General features: G+C 36.4%; 1 pseudogene; it reads left to right on the forward strand.

Moving 5' to 3' along the window:
- Positions 1 to 1877: 1877 nt before the first annotated feature.
- The window catches only part of LOC140506722 (UPF0711 protein C18orf21 homolog pseudogene), an 84118-nt pseudogene continuing 63140 nt past the window's right edge, over positions 1878 to 22855 (forward strand).

Here is a 22855-nt window from a genome sequence, read left to right on the forward strand (position 1 = left end):
CATAAGAATCAAAAGAAGCATGAAAAGGTAGGCAGGAAGGAGAAATCATAAGGGACTTTCTAAAGTTGAACTTCCTAGATGGAAAGATAATATTTGTAACTCTTGAAATTTTTCTCAGTGTTTGGAAAGTTGGAGCGATTTTACACACACACACACACACACACACACACACACACACACACACACATACACACACACAGAGTATAAGGCGATTTGAATAAGAAGGGATCATACCTAAAACAATGAAATTAAGGGATGAGAGAAGAATATATTAGGAACAGAAAGGGAGAAATGTAATAGCACAAATTATATCTCATAAAAGAGGCAAGAAAATGTTTTTTTAATGGTGGAGAAAAGGGAGGAGGTCATAAGGAAAAAGGGAAGCTTACTCTTTTCACATTTGGCTTAAGGAGGGAATAACATAGTCACTGAATTTGGTATGGAAATCTATATTATACTACATGAAAGTAGAAGGGAAGGGGACAAGTGAGGTGGAAGGGATGATACTAGGGAAGGAAAATGGGAAGAGGGAGTAATTAGAAGCAAACACTTTTGGGGAAGGACAAGGTCAAAAGAGATAACAGAATAAATGGGGGCCAGGATAGGATGGAGGGAAATACAGTTAATTTTACTCAACATGACAATTATGGAAGTCTTTTTCAAAACTATACATAAATAGCCTATATTGAATTATTTGCTTTTTCAGTGGGGATGGGTAGGGAGGGAAGAAAGAAGAGAACTTGGAACTCAGAGTTTTAGGAACAAATGTTGAGAACTGTTTTTGCATACATCTGGGAAATTAGAAATACAGGCAATGGAGTATAGAAATCTATCTTGCCCTACAAGAAAAGAGAGCATATGGGGATAAGGGAAGGGAGGTGTGTGATAGAAGGAAGGGCATATTGAGGGAAGGTGTAATCAGAATGCAAGGTGTTATGGGGCGGGGGAGGGGAGAGTTGGGGAGAAAATTTGGAACTCAAAATTTTGTGAAAATGAATGTTGAAAACAAAAAATACACATAAAAATGATCAATCTGCTTCATCAGTTTCATCATAACGTTGACTACTTGTTTGATTTAATCCATTGCTTCTTTGGCATTCTAGTAAATGTATAGACAAAATTGTTTAGTGTTACCACCTTTCCAATGTCGAGTTTTTACCTAGTCATGGAAATGGAAGCCTCACACATTGTTTGATTTTTCCCTCTATTCTGATTTTTTTTAGTGTTTTCATTATTTTGGTGTTAGATTTGTGTTAGCAAGTTAATTTACTATTATTTTATATATCTGATGGTTTTTTTGTGAGTAGCATTACTTTGTATTTATTTGTTTGTCCATTCGTTCATGTATTCCTTCATTTAGTATGGCAATCATTCTTACTTCAATTGTTTTAGTTAAGCCTTAATCATTCAGATCATAATCCTCTAGATACTGTCTAGTTTGACATGCTCAGATTGTGATTTCTATGTTTGTACAAACTATTCTACTTATGGGTGACAAATATCACTCCTGACCTTAGGAGTAGAGATGGACCCTTTGCGTGAAATCACTGATTTCAGTTCTTTAACTGTATATATCGATAAGCACTCCAACATACACGGGGGGGGGGGGGGGGGGGAAGGGAGGGGGGCTGCTATTACAGGCTCTTAGATCCGCATTCTTAAAAGGAAAGACAATTTTTGAGGGGTTAACAATCATTTTAATGAAGCATACATATCATTCTTTTAACAAAGCACATATATTATTCACCTAATTCAGGGGAGTCATTACCCTAAATTTCAAAGAAAATACAAATAAATCAAAAGATCAACAGACATGGCTTCCCCTGCCTGAATTCAACAGACTATTAGACCCTAACTGTGTGGTCATAGTTACCAGAATGGCAACCACTGGCATCTGTGTTTTCAAAGTGGGAGGGCTCTTTAAAGTGGCTTTCCAGAGTCCTCGTCTGGCCAAACATTTCCCATCAGTAAACTCCAAAGTAATCAAGACATATGGCTTCATTTGCCTGGCCATAATTCAACAGACAGGTACAACTGTCAAACCATAGTAACCAGAGAGGAAAGCACTGGCATCTGGTTTTCAAAGCCAGGGGCTCCTTAAAAGCAGCTTCCCAGAGTCTTCATCTGGCACTTCTGACAAAAACTAAGCCCTAATGTAAAACCTCAATTCAGAGGATTTATACCTTTTTTAAAGCCAGATGGCATGACAACCCTTAAGACTACTGCCTCATTAACAGAAGGCTTGGTCCTTCCCACAAATCGTCTCTAATAAAACTCCCCTTAATGGGCAGGACCATTTGGAGGGGCGGAGATCTTTAATTATATTAAAATCATCACCAATACAAATTATATATATATATATATATATATATATATATATATATATATATATATATATATATATATATATATATATATATATATATAAAATACACACATAAATACACACACATATAAATGCATATATACACATACATACACACATATGTAAATACATACATACACACACATATATATACATATATACATATACTATGTTTAGTTGAAGAAACTCTTGCTTCTCTACTTTCCTCTTACTAAAGACTCTTGATTGAAAGAGGCAAGATTCAACCAGAGGCATTTGATTATACTGAAATAAAAACAAAGATCCTGTTTTGCTTGCCATCACACTCTATGGGGTTGCACCCTCCCAAACTGAAGGGAGTTTCTTTTTATTCTACCTACAAACTGAACACCTACAAGTTTTCTGAAATAGCCCTAGTAGAGACTACTACTTCACTGGAAACCAGTAGGATCAAGGACAAAAGATGTAATTCGACAAAAGTAGGATGTGCCACCAATATGAATGTTGTTGGCAGCAGCAACAACGATACTGGAAAAGTATTATCTTTCCTTGTTTCCTCCTTTCCTTCCTTCTTCCCTCCCTCCCACTCTTCCCTTCTCATTATCTCCTTTCCTTCCTTCCTCCTTTCCTTCCTTCATTCCTTTCTTCCTTTCCTCTTTCCTTCTCTTCCTTCCTCCTTTTCTTCTTGTTACTTTGTTTTCTTCCTTGATTGTTTTCTTTCCACATCCATTTACCACTCATATTTGCATTTATTCATTCATTCAGAACACATATATCAAGCACTTATTATATGCCTCTCCTCCACTACTTAGAATATCAGCTTCCTTCAGTGCTGAGCTTACATGTCACATGTCATCCCTTACACTGGTTCCTGATTCCTCTATATTGATTTTTCTGTTTACCTGGGGCCTATTATAATGCCTGCCACCTATCATAGGTCCTTAAAAATGCTTGCTTCCTTGTTACTTCATTGTTAAGAGTTATGTTAAATTCTTGGTGCACAAAGATAAAATGGAAATTTATTACTGGCCTCAAAAGCCTAAGTACCCCAGGCAATTTAGTCTGGAACACTGACTCTTCATAAACTATCTTCTTAACTTCTAGCAGAAACATTTTTACAGCTTTCATTGTAATTTAATTCCAAGGCTTTTCATTAAAGAATGTATTTCGCATTACAGTACTAAGAGTTTCATGTGCAAGACTTCTACTCATTATGCATTTACAAAGAAATGTTAGTCACTTTATTTGGCCTCTTTCTAATTTCATTGTCCACATTTTCATATGTTTTATTCTTTCTTCTGTTGAAACTATGTAATTAAAAATGACAATTTTAGTTGACTTTATGCTCCTAAGCTTTTACTGGCTTCTATAGATGGCTCCACTTCATTGGACTAAGATGAATGCTTTTTTCACGGGAAAATATTTAAAAAATAATTTGTAGGGCATTTTAATATTTGTAATGAAGATCTCGGGACTTTGGGATCTAATAAAAAACAGTGCTTGCTGTGAATCAACCTGTCTAAAATATAAGCAGGACTTTTCACTAATTAATTGCAGATGAGCTAAGATTTGAATATACTGTCTTAAGTTTATTTATGAACATAAATTCATATACGTGTTGGATTTAATTACTCAGCACATTTTTACACATAATAGGAAGGCAATGAATGTTTGCAATATTAGATTGAGAGTAGGCATATAAATGTGGACAAACTAATAATTTGGATTTCGTCTTTGACACCTAGTTTAGTCTTGGAATGGTAATGTATATATGATGAGAATATTGTTATCAAATTATTTTAAAAATTTGTATTTATTCATCTAAAGAAATGAAATTAATCGCTAGACATGTCTTCTGGTGTGAAAACTCCTGTTCAAACAGAGGTTCAGATTAACAATTCATGTGCTTATTGGCAGTGAGAGGTTGAATGATTTGCTCATAGTCCCATAGTTAGCATGTCTCAGAGATAGAAATTAAACCTAATTATTCCTGACCCAATTTATGTCCATTTTACCATGTGTCCAACGTGTTACCTGTGGATCATATGGTCCACAACATTACTGAGTGAAACCCAGATGAGATGAAAGGTAATTGGGAAATATGCAATAAAATAAATGAAAATACAAGAAAACATAATGTCAACATGTGGTTTCCTAATTCAGAATATATCCATATGAATCCTTATCTATGGTTTAATGACACTCATTGTTATTTGAGTTTGATGCTTCTATCTCACACACACACACACACACATATAGACATAGAATACACAAACACACAAACACAAATAAACATATCCATGCACAGAAAATACATTATATGTTTAGTTATATATAATCAAAACATGCACAATAAAGCATTATTACAGCAGTTACACAAGATCTTGTATATATAACCATTGCCCCAAAATCTTGTTCTGTTAATAAATGTTTTACAAAGTAGCTTCTCCTCCCCCACCAAAATCGTTTATTAAAAATAGAAGTTCGCATATGAAGCCTAATTTTAATAATGTGTGGGTTTTTGATTTCTGTTGTGATTCTTCTCATTAATAACTAAAATTGTTACCACCTCCCTTCTTCCAATCTGTGCTTACGACTCCAGTTTGATCACACTGAATAAGCATTAAGTAATGACTAGCATATTTGTGTCCCGTAATCTTCACAATACAGCCAGGTCCCAGTTACAAGGTCAATTATATACATACCTATATCGACACATATATGTATATTTTGCATGTGTGTGTGCAATATATGCATATTATATTCAAAATACAATATATAAATATATGCATAAATAAACACACGTGTGTATATGTTTATATATACACACATATACACGTGTGTGGGTGTAGAAATGAAGAAATGTCATACTAGTTGTGTTTTGTTTCATTTTGTTCTTTAAAGAACTGATCATATTCATAATTACATATATTGTTTTTGTTGGGTTGTTTCAGTCATGTCAGACTCTTAATGACCTTATTTAGAGTTTTTTTGGCAAAAATGCTAGAATTGTTTGTCATTATTTTCTGTAGCTTATTTTACAGATGAATAAACTGAAACAGTTAAGTGACTTTCCCTGGGTTGCACAATTTGTAAGTCTAGATTTAAACTCATAGTGATGAATCTCCCTGATTCCAAGCACAGTGATATATGGACTGTGCCACATAACGGTCCCATAATCTCTTTAACAGATGTAAATGCCCAGAAGAAACTGGGTACCCAATAATTATTAGGCACTATGACTACCTGCATAGTAGTCATTATGAGAACATTATAGAAACCAATATATCAGAGATGTCACATCCACTGGGGAGAAGGCCCAATGATTTCTCTGTGATGATATTAGCAGAGGATATGAGCTTTACTTTAGCATAATTCATCAGTTTCCTTTCCATGTACGTGCTCCGGGTACAAGTGCTTCTCACATGGTGCTCATTAATATCATAACTACGTACATTCACATTTCACAATGAAATGTGTAAGAGAATGTCCTAAGTTTATGGAAGCAATACTATATTGCAACTTAATCTCAGTGTAATCATTGACTTTTTTCTTTTCTCCCACCTATAAACTCAGTTATGAAGACAAAACATTATAAATCGTGAACTTAGAGACCATCCAATTCAGCAATCATTATCTAGATCAGAAAAGTGAGGTACAGAGATGTTAAGTGATTTTCCTGGGATGATAAAAGTAGTGCCAGAAGTGTCATTTGAACTTTCATCTTCTCAATTCTAAGACAAGTCACCCATAATTATGCAATACTGTCTCTGCTTTACAGAATCTTTTTCATATTTTCTTTCATTGGTATGACTTTTCCAACTGGAGTAATGGAGCACTTCAATCTTAAGTGTTCCCATATGTAATTATTTTAAAAATGTACTCCTAGGTAAATTCAACCTAGAGGGAGATAAATGCAAACCAGAAAAAGTAAAAGCATTCCACCAGAGGTTAAAAACAACTCACAAAAAGTTAGAAAGCAACTTCAGTGGGGGTCTGTGAAGTGTTGGAAGCCTATTCTTTAATACATACAATGGTTCTTATATACTATTTATCCCAAAGCTTTCAGATCACTTCACCTGGATCTATATCACGACAGCTTCGATCACAGAGGGTAGGGAGTGGGGGAGGGATAGTGAATTAAATCAAACTGCCCAAAATATTTATCAAAATATTGTATTCCCATAGCAATCTATTCCCTAGCACCAATAACCTGGATAGCCAGGGTCATATACTTCATCTTCACAGAACATCTCTTAAAGCCTTGCGTTAAAGTAGAAGGGGCCTTATCAGAAGAGCAATACTAAAAAAAAAAAAAAAAAAAAAAAAAAAGTTTATCATGCAATTGTTGTTACCTGTGGAGCAATTCTCCACTCTGTATTTGCTGCTCTGCCTGCTTCAAACTGATGTCCCTCTCAGGTTAACCTCATCACCTATAATACCATTCAGCTTAGTACGTTATGCATCTGATGCTCTGTCTGATTTCAACTCCATGGAAGAAAAGATGTCCTTTCATTTCTCTACCTCCACCCCCCACTTTCCTGTCTCCTGTTGTCTTTTTTCTCCCCCATTAGACTGTAAGCTCCTTGATTAACTGACAGAGTAGGCACTTAGCAAATGTTGTTCATTGCATATTAGACCTGCTGTGAGTGCCCACAATGTTCCATCTAATTGGCTGCTGGTGGTGGGTTATCACTCTTTCCCATACTGCCTGAGCTGACACCCATAGGCCAGGGTGCTACTGTCTTTCACAAGAGTCCTGTTCAAGCTGCTCCCTACATGTCTCCATACAGTTCAGACATCATTTCTGCCTCAAGCTATCTTAATATTCATTAAATTAGTTTCCCGTCTTTAATCTCTACTTACTCCAATTTATCCTCATCAATAATTTTATAAAACTTCCATAATATTTTCCTAAGATACATCCCAACACTCTCTATCCTTATCAAGAACCTTCATTAGTTTCTCATAAGATCTGGAATCATATGCTATTTTTTCAGTCTGACATTTAAAATCCTCCAGGACTCTCCAGCTTCTTTTTGCAGTCTAATTACCCATTACTCATATAAAAGCATTCTTAAATGGAGTTTCAGCCAAAGTAAATTGTTAACTGTTGCCCCAAATTGATATGCCACCTATCATATCCATATATCACATTTTCAAGAGCCATCAACCATGTCAACGATGAATTCTGCTTTCCACTTTGCTTTTCAGAAATCACTTATTCCTTTAGTAATGAGTTCGTATGCCACCACTCTCTGAAGTCTTTCATTATTTTTTTGCATGTTAGTATTCTGCATATCCTCAAATTTTCCCAGAGTTCCATACAATTTCTCAGACTCTCTTTCCGTTCTATGTTGTATAATACTCATTTGTTTTTGTTTCCTATCACCTAGCAGATTCTAAACATTTCAATTTAAGGACTGTTTTGATTTGGTTTATATCCTCAAACAACTACTACAGTTTTTTTCAGGTTATAGATTCTCAATAAATATTTGATATTTATAGATGGTGGATAGGTTTTGTGGATTTGAGAATTCCAAAGATCTAAGAAACACCACATTGCCAGGATGACTCACATTCTCTATTAGACCTTCATTATTTTCATTTGTGAAGACATTTTACTTTTCAAGTCTCATATAAAAACACAAATATTATGTGGTGGTAACTCTCCTTGGTATTGAAAAACAAATTATATGAAGAATTCTCTAACTTAGAGCTCACATTGAAAGGGAGGAACAGAAACAAGAATAATTATACAAATACATTATACAATATATTATTGTATATCAATACAATATTATACAAAATATGTACAAACCAACTTTCTGAAGAGAAGCAAAGAGAAGTAAATAATATTTAAATTATTTTTCCTTGATTGACTGCCCAGCTCATTTTTCATAGGGTTTTTAATAGAAATGGGTGCTGCTTTTTGTGAAAAGCTTTTTCAGCACATATTGAGATAATCACATGATTTTAGTTATGGTCAATTAATCTAATAGTTTTTTACCAACATTGAACCAGCCCTGCATTGCTGGTTTAAATCTCACATGGTTATAGTATATTATCTTTGTGATAAATTGCTGTAATATCTTTGGTAATATATTATTTTAAATTTTGTGTCAACATCTGTTAAGAAAATTGGTCTCTCATTTGTTTCTCTGTTTTGTCTCTTCCCAGTTTAGGTGTCAGCACTATACTTGCGTCATAAAAGAAATTTAAAATAACTCATTCTTCATCTATTTTTCCAAATAGCTTTTTATATATTGGAATTAACTGTTCTTTAAATGTTTGATAGCATTCAATTGTAAATCCAGTAAGCCCTGAGGATTTTTTCTTAGGCAGTTAATTGATGGTTTGCTCATTATATTTTGCTAAGATGGAGTTAACTATTTTACTTTCTCTTCTGTAAATCAGGACAATTTATACAAGTTTTTGTAAATATTCATCCATTTACATGCTGAGTCAAGTGATCAGAAACAGGAGAACATTTTACAGAATAATAGGAACATTATACAATGATCAACTTTGATAGATATAGCGCTTCCCAGCAATACAGTGATCTAAGTCAGTTTCAAAGGACTTATGAGGTGAAATGCCACAGACATCAAGAGAAAGAACTTTGGAGTCTGAATGCAGATTGAAACATAATATTTTCTCTTTTTGTTTGTTTCTTTTCTCATGGTTTTCCCGTTTTCTTCTGATTTTTCTCTCACAAAATGACTAATATGGAAATATGTTTAATATGATTGCACATGTATAGCCCATATAAATTTGTTTGCCATTTTAGGGAGAGGAAGGAGAAGGAGGGAGGGAGGAGGAAAAAAATGGAACTCTGATTATCAAGGTCCAGAATGGAAGAGTAAGTAGTAAATAGCTGTCATTCTCTCTTATTGACCTCTAAAAACAACTCCAAAAATGGCAGCCCAGGAAAAAATCCTGTGAAAGCTGAAACAGCAGAAATACTTGGTGGAACAATCTTTTACCTTGGGAAACTTGGAGGAAGAGCTTAGGTGAAATGCATTCCAGGACAGGAAGAACCCCAGAAATCCAGCACGGGATCCTGAATCCCATTGAAGTGGAGTAGGCAAACACCAACACAAGAATCCCCACCCATGTGCCTTAGCATAAGCAGGGGAACTGGCAGAAAGACCTTTGTGGACCTACACAGGCTTCATCTAACTCTCTGAGAAGCTGGTGTCTTCTAGCAGTGGACATCCACATGATTCAGTGTATCCTTGAAAACTCAGAACATCCCATTCGATCCTCAGTATATGCCACAAGTCACCACTATGAGCCCAACTCAGTACCACATAAGATGCCAGACATCTATAACCTCCAGCTACCAGTAACTGAGGTCCCAGCACACAAAACCAGTGTCCAGGCCCCTGGAACCAACCCCAAGAAGATTGGGACAATGCTTCACATGTTCTAGCAGGAGAACTCAACTTCAAAAGACATGACATAGGCCAAACAATTGACTAAGAAGAAAAATTAACACTAATCATAGATATATTCAATAGGGACATGAAGATCAAAATACAAACTCAAAAGAGGGTAACATTGCCAATATGCCAAAACCCAAACCTACAAGGGGAATATAAATTTGTCTCAAGTCCAAAAAGTCTCCTTGGAAGAGTTCAAGAGGGATTTTAAAAGTTACGGAAGAGAGGCAGAGGAAAAATGGAAAAGAAATGAAAGATATATGAGAAGAATTTGGAAAAAGAAGTGCAAAAATTGACTGAAGAAAACCACCCCTCATAAAAAACCTTTCCAGTTATTCACGATTTTATTTCTGCCTTCTCTGTTCCCCTCCAAAACAGAGTTTTAATTTTTGACCACAGCCTCCCTCAGGCTTCCCTCCATTCTTTCAACCCCCCTCACTTTTCATTCCCTTTTCCCTTACTATTTATTCCCTCTTTTTTAGCCTCTCTTCCCTTTTCTTTCCCCCAACACCTCCTACTGCCTATAGGGCTTTCTTCATTTCTATACTTAACAGAGTTTATTTTACCTTCCTTGAATCCAATCAGATGAGAGTAGCTAAAAAAACAATGCTCATCCCCCTCCCCTCTTTCCCTCTAACGCAGTATGTTTTTGTGCCTCTTCCTGTGATGGAATTTATTGTTTTCTGCCTCCTCCTTTTCACATCTCCTATTGCAATCCCTTCACATCCTTAAATCACATTTATCATCATCGTATCATTTTAGCTTATAACCTCTCCCTCTATCTATGTGTACCCCTTTTACATTTCAAAATAAATATGCAATTCTCAAGATGAACAAGTATCATCTTCCCTTATAGGGATGTAAACAGTTTGCCCATATTGTGATACTGTGTAATAAGCTCTTTTCCACTCTGGTTAACATTTTATGCCTCTCTTGAGACCAGCTTTTGAAGATCAGATTTTCTATTGAGTTCTGTCCTTTTAATCAGGAAGGTCTGGAAATCCCCTATTTCACTGAATGTCCATCTCCTTGCCTGAAATATTATACTCAACTTTGCTGCATAATTAAGCCTTGGTTGCAGTAAAAGCTCCTTTGTCTTACAGAATATACTATTCCATCTCCTTTGATCTTTTTTTTCCCTCAAATTAATCATCTTTATTCTTTTTTTTTTAATGTTTAACAATCAAGGCCATACAATTGTGATTTTATCCCCCCCACCTACCCCCCACTACCCCCTTCCCTCCCCACGACTGCATACAATTCTGTATAGATTCTACATATACTTTCCTATTGAGTATATTTTCACTATAGTCATGCTCTGTAGTCAGACTAAGATAAGTGAAAGAAATCGTATAACAAATCAGAACATGATACACAAACATATACACATACACAAACATGATCTGCTACATTATATGAGTGACTTCCATATTTCTCTCACTGAGTGTGGAAGGCATTTTGCCTTGAGAACCACCATTGGGATTTTTTTTTTTTTTGGTAAGAAGTTCTTGTGTTATTACAAAAATCTAAGTCTACCAGAAAAAACTCTCACACACTGTGGTCGTTGCTGTGCATAAAGTTCTCCTGGTTCTGCTCCTTTCACTCAGCATCAGGTCATATAAGTCCTTCCAGGCCTCTCTGAAGTCTTCTTGTTCATCATTTCTTATGGCACAATAGTACTCCATTACATTCATATACCATAATTTATTCAGCCATTCCCCAATTGATGGACATCCCCTTGACTTCCAGTTTTTGGCAACTACATAGAGTGCTGCTATAAATATTTTTGTACATGTGGGACCCTTTCCCATTTTTATGATCTCTTGGGGATACAGTCCTAGTAGCGATATTGCTGGGTCAAAGGGTATGCACATTTTTGTAGCCCTTTGGGCATAGTTCCAAATTGCTCTCCAGAATAGTTGGATGCGCTCGCAGCTCCACCAACAATGAAATAGTGTTCCAACTCTCCAATATCCTCTCCAGCATTTATCATTTTCTTGTTCTGTCATGTTTGCCAATCTTATAGGTGTGATGTGGTAGCTCAGAGTTGTTTTGATTTGCATCTCTCTAACCAATAGTGATTTAGAGCATTATTTCATATGATTATAGATAGCTTTAATTTCTTCTTCTGAAAATTGCCTGTTCATATCCTTTGACCATTTATCAATTGGGGAATGACTTGTATGATTATACATATGGTTCAGTTCTCCATATATTCTAGAAATGAGGCCTTTATCCCCGAGCTTAGCTGTAAAAATTCTTTCCCAATGTACTACATCCCTCCGGATTTTGGTTGCATTGGGTTTGGTTGTGCAAAAACTTCTCAGTGTAATGTAATCAAAGTTATCCATTTTGCATTTCATAATGCTTTCTATCTCTACTTTAGTAAAGAATTCTTCCCTTCTCCATAGATCTGATACATACACTATTCCTTGCTTCTCCAGTTTATTCATGGTATCAATCTTTATACCTAAATCATGTACCCATTTGGACTTTATTCTTGTGTACGGTGTCAGGTATGGGTCTATGCCTAATTTCCACCACACTGTTATCCAGTTTTCCCAGCAATTTTTGTCAAACAATGAGTTCTTATCCCAGAAGCTGGGGTCCTTGGGTTTATCAAACAGAAGGTTGCTATATTGCTTGCCTACTGCCTCTTGAGTGCCAAGTCTATTCCACTTGTCTACCTCTCTGTTTCTTAGCCAATACCAAGTGGTTTTCATAATTGCTGCTTTATAGTGGAGTTTGAGGTCTGGTAGGGCTAGGCCACCTTCCCAATCATTTCTTTTCATTAGTCCCTTTGATATTCTGGACCTTTTGTTTTTCCAAATGAATTTTGATATTATTTTATCCAGCTCTAGAAAGTAATTGTCTGATAGTTTAATTGGTATGGCACTAAATAAGTATATTAATTTGGGTAGGTGTTTTTCCACTTACTTAAATCTGACTTTATTTGTGCAAAAAGTGTCTTGTAATTGTGTTCATACAATCCCTGGGTTTGTTTTGACAGGTAGACTCCTAAGTATTTTATACTGTCTACCCTAGCTTTAAATGGGATTTCTCTTTCTATCTCTTGCTGTTGGACTTTGTTGCTAATATATAGGAATGCAGAAGATTTGTACGGGTTTATTTTGTAACCTGCAACTTTGCCAAAGTTGTTTATTAATTCAATTTTTTACTTGAATCTCTGGGATTCTCTAGGTAAATCATCATATCATCTGCAAAGAGTGATAACTTAGTTTCTTCTTTGGCTATTCTTATTCCTTGAATATCTTTATCTTGTCTAATTGCTACAGCTAACATTTCTAGTACCATATTGAATAATAGTGGTGATATTGGACAACCTTGTTTCACCCCTGATCTTATTGGGAATGCATCTAGCTTATCCCCATTGCATATAATGCTTGCTGAAGGTTTTAGATAGATACTGCCTATTATTTTATGGAAAGTTCCCTTTATTCCTACGTTCTCCAATGTTTTTAGTAGGAATGGATGTTGTATTTTGTCAAAAGCTTTTTCTGCATCTATTGAGATAATCATGTGGTTTTTGTTAGCTTTGTTGTTGATGTGACCAATAATGCTAATACTTTTCCTAATGTTGAACCAGCCCTGTAGTCCTGGTATGAATCCTACCTGATCATAATGTATTAATCTGGTGATAAGATGCTGTATTCGTTTTGCTAAAATCTTATTTAAAATCTTTACATTTATATTCTTTAGGGAAATTGGTCTATAATTTTCTTTCTCTGTTTTGTGTCTTCAGGGTTTGGGTATCAAAACCATATTTGTATCACAGAAAGAATTTGGGAGGACTCCTTCTTCCCCGATTTTCAAAAATAGTGTATGTAGTATTGGAATTAACTGTTCTTTAAATGTTTGATAGAATTCACATGTGAATCCATCTGGCCCTGGAGATTTTTTCCTAGGGAGTTCATTGATGACTTGTTCAATTTCTTTTTCCTAGATGGGCTTGTTGAAGTATTCAACTTCCTCTTCTGTCAATCTGGGCAATTTGTATTATTTAAAATATTCATCCATCTCATTTAGATTATCGAATTTGTGGGCATAAAGTTGGGCAAAGTAGTGTCTAATTATGGTTTTAATTTCCTCCTCATTGGAGGTGAGTTCACCCCTTTCATTTTTATTATTAGTAATTTGGTTTTCTTCTTTCTTTTTTTAAATCAGATTGACTAAAGGTTTATCAATTTTATTAGTTTTTTCATAAAACCAACTATTAGTTTTATTTATTAATTCAATAGTTTTCTTAATTTCAATTTTATTAATCTCTCCTTTGGTTTTCAGTATTTCTAATTTGGTATTTACTTGGGGATTTTCAATTTGTTCTTTTTCTAGCTTTTTCAACTGCAAGCCCAAGTCATTCATCTCCTCTTTCTCTATTTTATTTATGTAAGCATTCAAAGACATAAAACTTCCCCTAATAACTGCTTTTGCAGTATCCCATAAGTTTTGGTATGTTGTCTCACTATTGTCATTCTCTTGAATGAAATTGTTGATTGTTTCTATGATTTCTTCTTTAACCCAACCCTTCTTTAGAATTAGATTATTTAGTTTCCAATTGATTTTTGGTTTCTCTTTCCATGGCCTTTTATTACATGTAATTTTTAATGCATTATGATCTGAAAAGGATGCATTGATTATCTCTACCTTTCTGCACTGGATTGTGAGATTTTTATGTCCTAGTACATGGTCAATTTTTGTAAATGTTCCATGTACCGCTGAGAAAAAGGTATATTCCTTTCTATTCCCATTTAATTTTCTCCAAAGATCTATCATATCTACCTTATCCAGAGTTTTATTTACCTCCTTAACCTCTTTCTTGTTTATTTTGAGGTTGGATTTACAGAGTTCAGAGAGGGGGAGGTTGAGGTCCCCCACTAGTATAGTTTTGCTATCAATTTCTTCCTTAAACTCCCCCTACCTCTCCTCTAAGAATCTGGATGCTATAACACTTGGAGTATTCATGTTTAGTAATGATATTGCTTCATTGTCTATGGTGCCTTTTAGCAGGATATAGTTTCCATCCTTATCCCTTTTGATTAGATCTATTTCTGCTTTTGCTTTGTCTGAGATTAGGATTGCTACTCCTGCCTTTCTTACATGAGCTGAAGCACAATATATTCTGCTCCATCCTTTGACCTTTATCCTATGTGTATCCCCCCGTTTCAAATGTGTTTCTTGTAAGCAGCATATTGTTGGATTATGGCTTTTAATCTATTCTGCTATCCGTCTCCGTTTTATGGGAGAGTTCATTCCATTCACATTCACAGTTATGATTACAATCTGTGTATTTCCCTCCAACCTCTTTCCCACCATTTGTGCTTTTAGCTCTCCCGTCTCCCTTCCCCTCCTCAGTAGTATTCACTTTTCTCCCCTTCCTCCTGAAGCCTTCCCCTCCTTCTTTTAGCCCCCCTCCCTTTTACTCCCCTTTACTCTTATTGCTTCTTTCCTCCCTTTTAGCCACCCTCCCCTTTCTTCCCCCTTCCCCTCCTACTACCTATAGAGCTAGTTAGGGTTATCTACTTAAGATTACTGTTCCCTCCTTTGAACAAATCAGATAAGAGTACCTCTCAAACAATGCTCATCTCCCTCCCCTCCTTCCCTCTACTATAGTTTTGTACTTCTTCCTGTGATATAATTTGCCATTTTCTGCTTCCCCCTTTCCACACCTCCTATTACATTCCCTTCTCATACTTAAATCATATTTTGACATGACATCATTTACTTTATGCCCGTTCCCTCTACATATGTCCCTTTTATCATAATAGCTGCACAGTTCTCAAGAATAACAGGTATCATCTTCCCTTATAGGTAGGTAAACAGTTTGCCCTAATTGAGTCGCCAGTTTTTGTTTTTTTTTTTTCCCCTCTGTTTACCTTTTTAGGATTCTCTGGAGACCTGCATTTGAAGATCAAATTGTCTATTGAGTTCTGGTGTTTTGGCCAGGAAGCTCTGGAAATCCCTTATTTCGTTGAATGACTTTCTCCTTGCCTGAAATGTTATGCTGTACTTTGCTGGGTAGTTGATCCTTGGTTGAAGTCCCAACTCCTTTGCCTTACGGAATATTGGGTTCCAGTTCTTTCGATCTTTTAATGTAGAAGCTGGAAGGTCCTGTGTGATCCTGACTGTGTGTCCTTGATATTTGAATTGTTTCTTTCTGGCTGCTTGTAGTATTTTCTCCTTCATTTGATAATTCTGGAATTTGGCAACTATATTTCTTGGGGTTTTGAGTTTGGCATCCCTTTCGGGAGGGGAACGGTGGATTCTTTCGTGACTATTTTGCCCTCTGAGTCTAGTACTTCTGGGCAGTTTTCCTTGATGATTTCCTGGAAGATGTTGTCCAGACTCTTTTCTTCATCATGGGTTTCTGGCAGGCCAATAATTCTTAAATTTTCTCTCCTGGATCTATTTTCCAGGTCAGTTGTTTTTCCAATTAAATATTTTACATTTTCTTCTATCTTTTCATTCTTTAGATTTTGTTTGACTGATTCTTTTTGCCTCATTGAGTCATTAGTTTCTACTTGCCCAATTCTAATCTTCATCATATTGTTTTCTTTCGTTAGCTTTTGCATTTCCTTTTCCATCTGACCAATTTTTCCCTTTAAGTAGCTATTTTCTCCATTTAATTTTTGTATTTCTTTTTCCATTCGACCAATTTTCCCAGTTAGGTTTTGTCTTTCCTTTTCCATCTGATCAATTTACCCAATTAGGTTTTGGGTTTCCTTTTCCGTTTGATTAACTCGTCCTTTTTGGGAGTTGTTCTCTCCAGTTAATTTTTGAACTTCCTTTTCCATTTCTTCAATTTTCTTTTTCAGAATGATGTTCTCATCAGTGAAATCTTTTTTTATAATTTTAAAATCATTGGCTAGTTTTTCTTTTATATCCTTCTTCAGACGTTCCAGGTAATCTAGTTGTGCTTGCGAGAAATTCATAGTCCCATCTAAGGTTTGAGATGGAAGTACAGTCTCAGCTCTGACCTCTTTGGTGTTTGTGTTTTGGTCCTTATCCCCATAGAAAGATTCTATGGTTTTTTCACTTTTCGTCTGCTTTTTCCGATTCATGATATTGGCTGAGTGTTGTAGCTTTTGGTTCTTTCAGTCAGAAGATACAGATCTTTTAAGTTGGGCTGCTGTGTGTCTAGGCTGAAAGCAGGCTTTTTTTTTTTTTTTTTTTGTTGTTGTTTCCCAGATCAACCCTGGGGTTAGCTTGTTAGGTGTGTGGGAGGGGTTGTCTGGTCTCAGGAGATCTCCTCAGCTGACTTGAGGCAAAGGCAAGGTCTGGGCATGGTGATCCCAGCTTCCCTATTGTCTTCCCTTTTCCCCTGGAGGGCTGGGGTACGCCTAGAAGTTAATGCGTGTTCCCGCCCCTCCTGGGGCTTGTCTCCTGGCTCTGAGGCTTGCCTGGGTCTCAGTGCGAATTTTCTCTGCCCTGGGTCGTCTGTCCCTCCAGTTCGCCTCCGCCACAGTAGGAAGAATCCCCCCTTGCCACTTTTCCAGCCTCTGGTGTTGTGAGACCACCCGCCCCCTTCTACTGTTCCCGCTGATCCAGGATTAATCTGGGGAGGAATTTTATGGTTCCCTCACGGTCATCAGGGGGGAGGAGAGAGCACTTACTGATCACTCTGCCATCCCAACTCCTGGAAGTTCAAGTAGCTGACCCACCGAAGTCCAGTCTTCAGGCGGAAGGTTTCAAGGGCTGCTGCGCTGATATCTAGCGCTCAGCGGCTCTCATCGGCTCTGCCTGGCTTATCTCCTGCTCCGCTGGTTTTGCCCGCCACTCTCGGGCCCCTCAGGTCCCCTCCACCCTGTCGCGCCGACCACGCTGCGCTGTGCGCCAGAGTCTTACCCCCGCGGAACAGATCCGTCTCGTGGACCCTCCAGTCCAACCTGGGCTCTGAATCCGTCAAAGTCCGTCACCCACTGCATTCTATACCTCCAAAGTCTGGTCAGACTCTCCCCCCAGAGATATCCAGAGGAGTTTTTCCAGGAGCTTGGGTGAGTCATTGCTTTCACTTCGCCATCTTGGCTCCGCCCCTCCTTTGATCTTTTAATGTGAAGGCTGCAAGGTCCTGTGTAATCCTGACTGTGGCTCCTTGATATTTGAATTGTTTCTTTCTGGCTGAAAGTTAGAGAAAGAACAATTTGAAAATACCCAATTAAATACCAGATTAGGAATACTGAAAACCAAAGGAGAGATTAATACAATTGAAATTAAGAAAACTCTTGAACTAATAGAAAATACTAAGAGTTGTCTTTATAAAATAGATAAAAGTTTGGTTAATTTGATTTAAAAAACAGAAAGAAGAAAATGAAATTACCAATATCAAAAACAGAAAGGTTGAACTCACCTCCACTGAGAAGGAGATTAAAACACTAATGAGAAATTATTTTGCCCAAATGTATGTCCATAAGTTAGACAATGTAAAGGAGATGGATAATTATTTTAAAAGATATAAATTGCCCAGACCAACAGAACAGGAATTTGAATGCCTAAATAACCCCATCTCAGAAACAGAATTTGAAGAAGTCATCAATGGATTCCCTAGAAAAAATCTCCAGGGTCAAGTGTATTTACAGGTGAATACTGTCAAACATTGAAAGAACAGCTAATTCGAATACTATGTGGACTATTTTTGAAAATTGGGGAAGAAGGAGTCCTCCTAAATTCTTTCTATGATACAAATATAGGAAGAAACAAAACAGAAAGAAAATCATAGACCAATTTTTCTAATGAATATAGATGCAATAATTTTAAATAAGATTTTAGCAAAAGGAATACAATTTATCATGAGATATGATAGGGTAGGATTTATACCAGGATTGTAGGGATGATTCAATATTAGGAAAACTATTAACATTATTTATCATATCAACAACAAAACTGACAGAAACCAAACGATTTTCGCAATAGATGCAGAAAAAGCTTTTGGCAAAATATAACATCTTTTCCTATTGAAAACACTGGAGAATATAAGAACAAATGGAACTTTCCATAAAACATTAAGCATTATCTACCTAAAACCTTCAGCACACATTTTATGACATGGAGATAAACCAGATGCGTGTCCAATAAGATCAGAAGTAAAACAAGGATGTACATTTCCACCAGTATTATTTAATATGTGAATATAAATGTTAGCTGTAGCAATTACAGAAGAAAAACAAATTGAAGGAATTAGAAGAGGCAAAGAAGAAACTAAATCATCACTCTTAACAGATGATATGATGATATGCTTACAGAATCCCAGAGAATCAAGTAAAAAAGTACTTGAAATAACAAACAACTTTGGCAAAGTTTCAGATTACAAAGTAAACTCACAGAAATCTTCTGCATTGCTATATGTTACTAACAAAGCTCAACAGCAAGAGATAGAAAGAGCAATCCCATTTAAAGTTATGGTAGACATTATCAAATATCTGGGAGTCTACCTGTCAAAACAAACCCAAAGACTATTTAAACACAATTACAAAACACTTTTTCAACAAATTACGTCAAATCTAAATAAGTGGAAAAACATTAGTTGCTCCTGGGTGGGCCGAGCCAATATAATAAAAATGACAATTCTATGTAAAGTAATTTACTTACGTAGTGCTATACCAATCAAACTGTCATATAATAATTTTGTAGAGCTATAAACAATAATAGGAGTCATTGCCCCAAATGATAAAAGGTCAAACGAAATGAACAGGCAGTTTTCAGAGGAAGAAATCAAAGCTATCTATAGTCACATGAAAAAATGATCTAAAGCACTATTGATTAGAGAGATGCAAATCAAAATAACTCTGAAGTACCATATCACACCTATGAGATTGGCTAACATGACAAAACAGGATGATGATAAATGTTGGAGGAAATGTATTAGAATTGGAACACTAATTCATTGTTCGTGGAGCTGTGAGCTGATCCAACCTTTCTGGAGAGCTATTTGGAACTATGTCCAAAGCGCTACAAAAATGTGCATACCTTTTGACCCAGCAATACCTATCTAGGACTGTATCCCCAAGAGATCATAAAAGTAGAAAAGGATCCCAATAGTATAAAAATATTTATAGCAACACTCTTTGTGGTGACGAAAAACTGGAAATCAAGGGGATGCCCATGAATTGGGAAATGGCTGAATAAATTGTGGTATATGAGTGTAATGGAATACTACTGTGCTATGAGAAACGATGAACAGAAAGAATTCAGAGAGACCTGCAAAGACTTATACGATGCTTAGCGAAAAGAGCAGAACCCAGAAAACGTTTTAAACAGCAACAATGAGAGTGTGCTAAGATTTTTTCTGGTAGACTTAGAACTTTATTGCAACGCAAGGACCTAAAGAATTCCCAAGGTTCTCTAAAGGCAAAATGCCTTCCCCATATAAAGAAAGAACTATGGAATTCAGTCGCAAAATGTAGCAGATCATTTTCTTTTGCATTATGTTTTGGTTTGTTTTATGATTTCTACCATTCGTTTTAATTCTTCTACCCAACACGACTGAAGTGAAAATGTATTTAATAGGAATGTATTGCAGATTGTATATAAAATCGTATGCTATCTCAGGGATGGAGAAGGGAGGGAGACAGGAAAGACGATGAGGGAGGGGGGAAAGCACAAGTTATATGGAAGTGATTGTAGAACACTGAAATAATATAATATAAATTGGTATAATATAATAAATAATAATAAATAAAAATTATCTTTTAAAAAGAACATAAAAGAAAACAGCTCTTGAAAAAACGTAATTTTCTGAATGGAAAAGGAGGTATCAAGATTAACTTCTAATATTCTTCCAGGGAAAAATGATACTTGCAACCCTTGAGAACTATATCTTTATTTTGACATTATAGGAGTGTGCATATAAACAATAGATATGGGAATAAGTTCACTTTGATGTGACGATTAAAGATATTAAATAATGGTTGGAAAAAGTGATTGGTCAGGGAGAAGAGAAAAGGAATAGGCTGAAAAAAGATGAATTACGTCACACAAAGAGTTGGATTACAGTATATGGAAATAAGGGAGAGAGGTGAAGATTGTGTGAAACTTACTCTCATCATGACTCAGCATGGGAATAACATACACTCAATTGGGTAAAGAAATCTATCATTCTCTATGGGAAGTAGGAGTACAAAGGAGAAAGAAAAGAGACGAAGGAGATGATAGAACAGAAGGCAGATTGAGGGAAATGGTGATCAGAAGAAACACTGTTGAGGAGGAAAAGGGAGAAATTAAAAAGAAAAGTATAAATGAGGGGATAGGATGAAGAGAAAGACACAGTAATTACAACTGTGAATGTGAACAGTCTGAACTTGTTAATAAAATAGAAGCAGAGAGCAGAGTAGAATAAAAACCATAGTTCTGAAATATGTTATTTAAAAGAAATACATTTGAAGCAGGATACACAAAGTGAAGGTAAAAGGTTACAGCATAATACATGGTGCTTCAGCTGAACTAATAAAAAACACAGGAGTACCAATCCTGATCTTAGAAAAAGCTAAAGAGAGACGGTTCTGGGAGCCAAGATGGGGGAGTGATTGGTAATGGCTCTCTCTCTCCTCTTGTTGACCTTGAATAGCAAAGAAACACCTCCCTGTAAGAATGCAAGAAGCAGAAGGGGTAAATAGACTCTAAGCATATGAGGCTAGAAAGATAACTAAGGAGGGTTATTCTTGCTGTGGCCAAAGGTGAACAGTGCAGGATCAGAGCTGTCCCAAACAGTCCCACCTCAACAAACCAGGTGAAGATCTGGAACCCCAGGGGGAAGCCAGCAACTGCCAACACAATGACCCCAGGTATGCCTCAGCACCCTAGTGGAATCGGGAAGACTCTAGAACAGAAACTTGAGCTTTGCTATGCTCTAGCTAAGCAGAAGAGCCTCCCGTGGCCAGACCACCCCTCCTCCACACTTAATGCAACTAGCTCCAGTGTAACTCCAGGGAAACACAGAAAGACTTCACCTGCCTTCTGCCTTCTCACACCAGTGAGTTCAGAACCAGATAAGCTTCAGCATTTTAGTTTCTAGCTAAAAGAAACAGAGGCCACAAGACACAAAAACTCAAGTTCGAAGCACAAAAATTGTGGGACAGAGACCCATGTGCCACAAAAGCAGAGATCTACTTTAAAAGTCAGGAAAAAGATGATCATTATGAGTAAGAAGCAAACCAGAAAAGAAAAGACCATAGAATTTTTCAATGGGAAGAAGCACCAACACAGGCATACCAAAGAGGACAGCATTGAGACTGTACTCCCATCTGAAATATTAGAAGGGAATATGAACTGCTTTGAAGAACAAAGAGCATACTTGGAAAAGATGAAGAAGGATTATAAAAAAAAAAATTTGAGAAATAGAAGAAAAAATAGCCAAAGGTTTTTTGAATGATTTTTAAAATATATTTTAAATTTTCAATATTCATTTCAACAAAATTTCCAGTTCAAAATTCTCTCCCCATCTCTCCCCTCCCCCATTCCAAAATACATTGCATTCTGATTGCTCCTTCCACGAATGTGGTCTCCTTTCTAAGTCCCCTCCCTTCCCTTATCCCCATCTTCTCTCTTGTCCTGTAGGGCAAGATAAATTTCTACACCCCTTTACCTGTATTTCTTATTTCCCAGTTGTATGCAAAAACAATTCTCAACATTACTTCCCAAAATTTTGGGTTCTAAATTCTCCACCGTCCTTCTTTCCCACCCATTCCTACTGAGAAGGCAAACAATCCAATATAGGCTATATAGGTGTAGTTTTGAAAATGACTTCCATAATAGTCATGCTGTGTAAGATTAACTATATTTCCCTCCATCCTATCCTGCCCTCCATTTCTTCTATTCTCTCTTTTGATCTTGTCCCAATCAAAGAGAGATTACTTCGAATTGCTCCCTTCTCCCATTTGCCCTCCGTTCTATCATGTCCCCTCACACAGTTTAACCCTTTCTCTCATACTTTCCTGTAGTGTAACAAACATTTTCATACCGAATTTAGTGTGCATGTTGTTCCTTCCTTGAGGCAAATGTGATGAGAGTAAGATTCAATTTTTCCCTCTCACCTCTCCCTCTTTCCCCACCACTG

The sequence above is a fragment of the Notamacropus eugenii genome, chromosome 1, assembly GCF_028372415.1.
Source record: "Notamacropus eugenii isolate mMacEug1 chromosome 1, mMacEug1.pri_v2, whole genome shotgun sequence".
Classification (NCBI taxonomy): Eukaryota; Metazoa; Chordata; class Mammalia; order Diprotodontia; family Macropodidae; genus Notamacropus; species Notamacropus eugenii.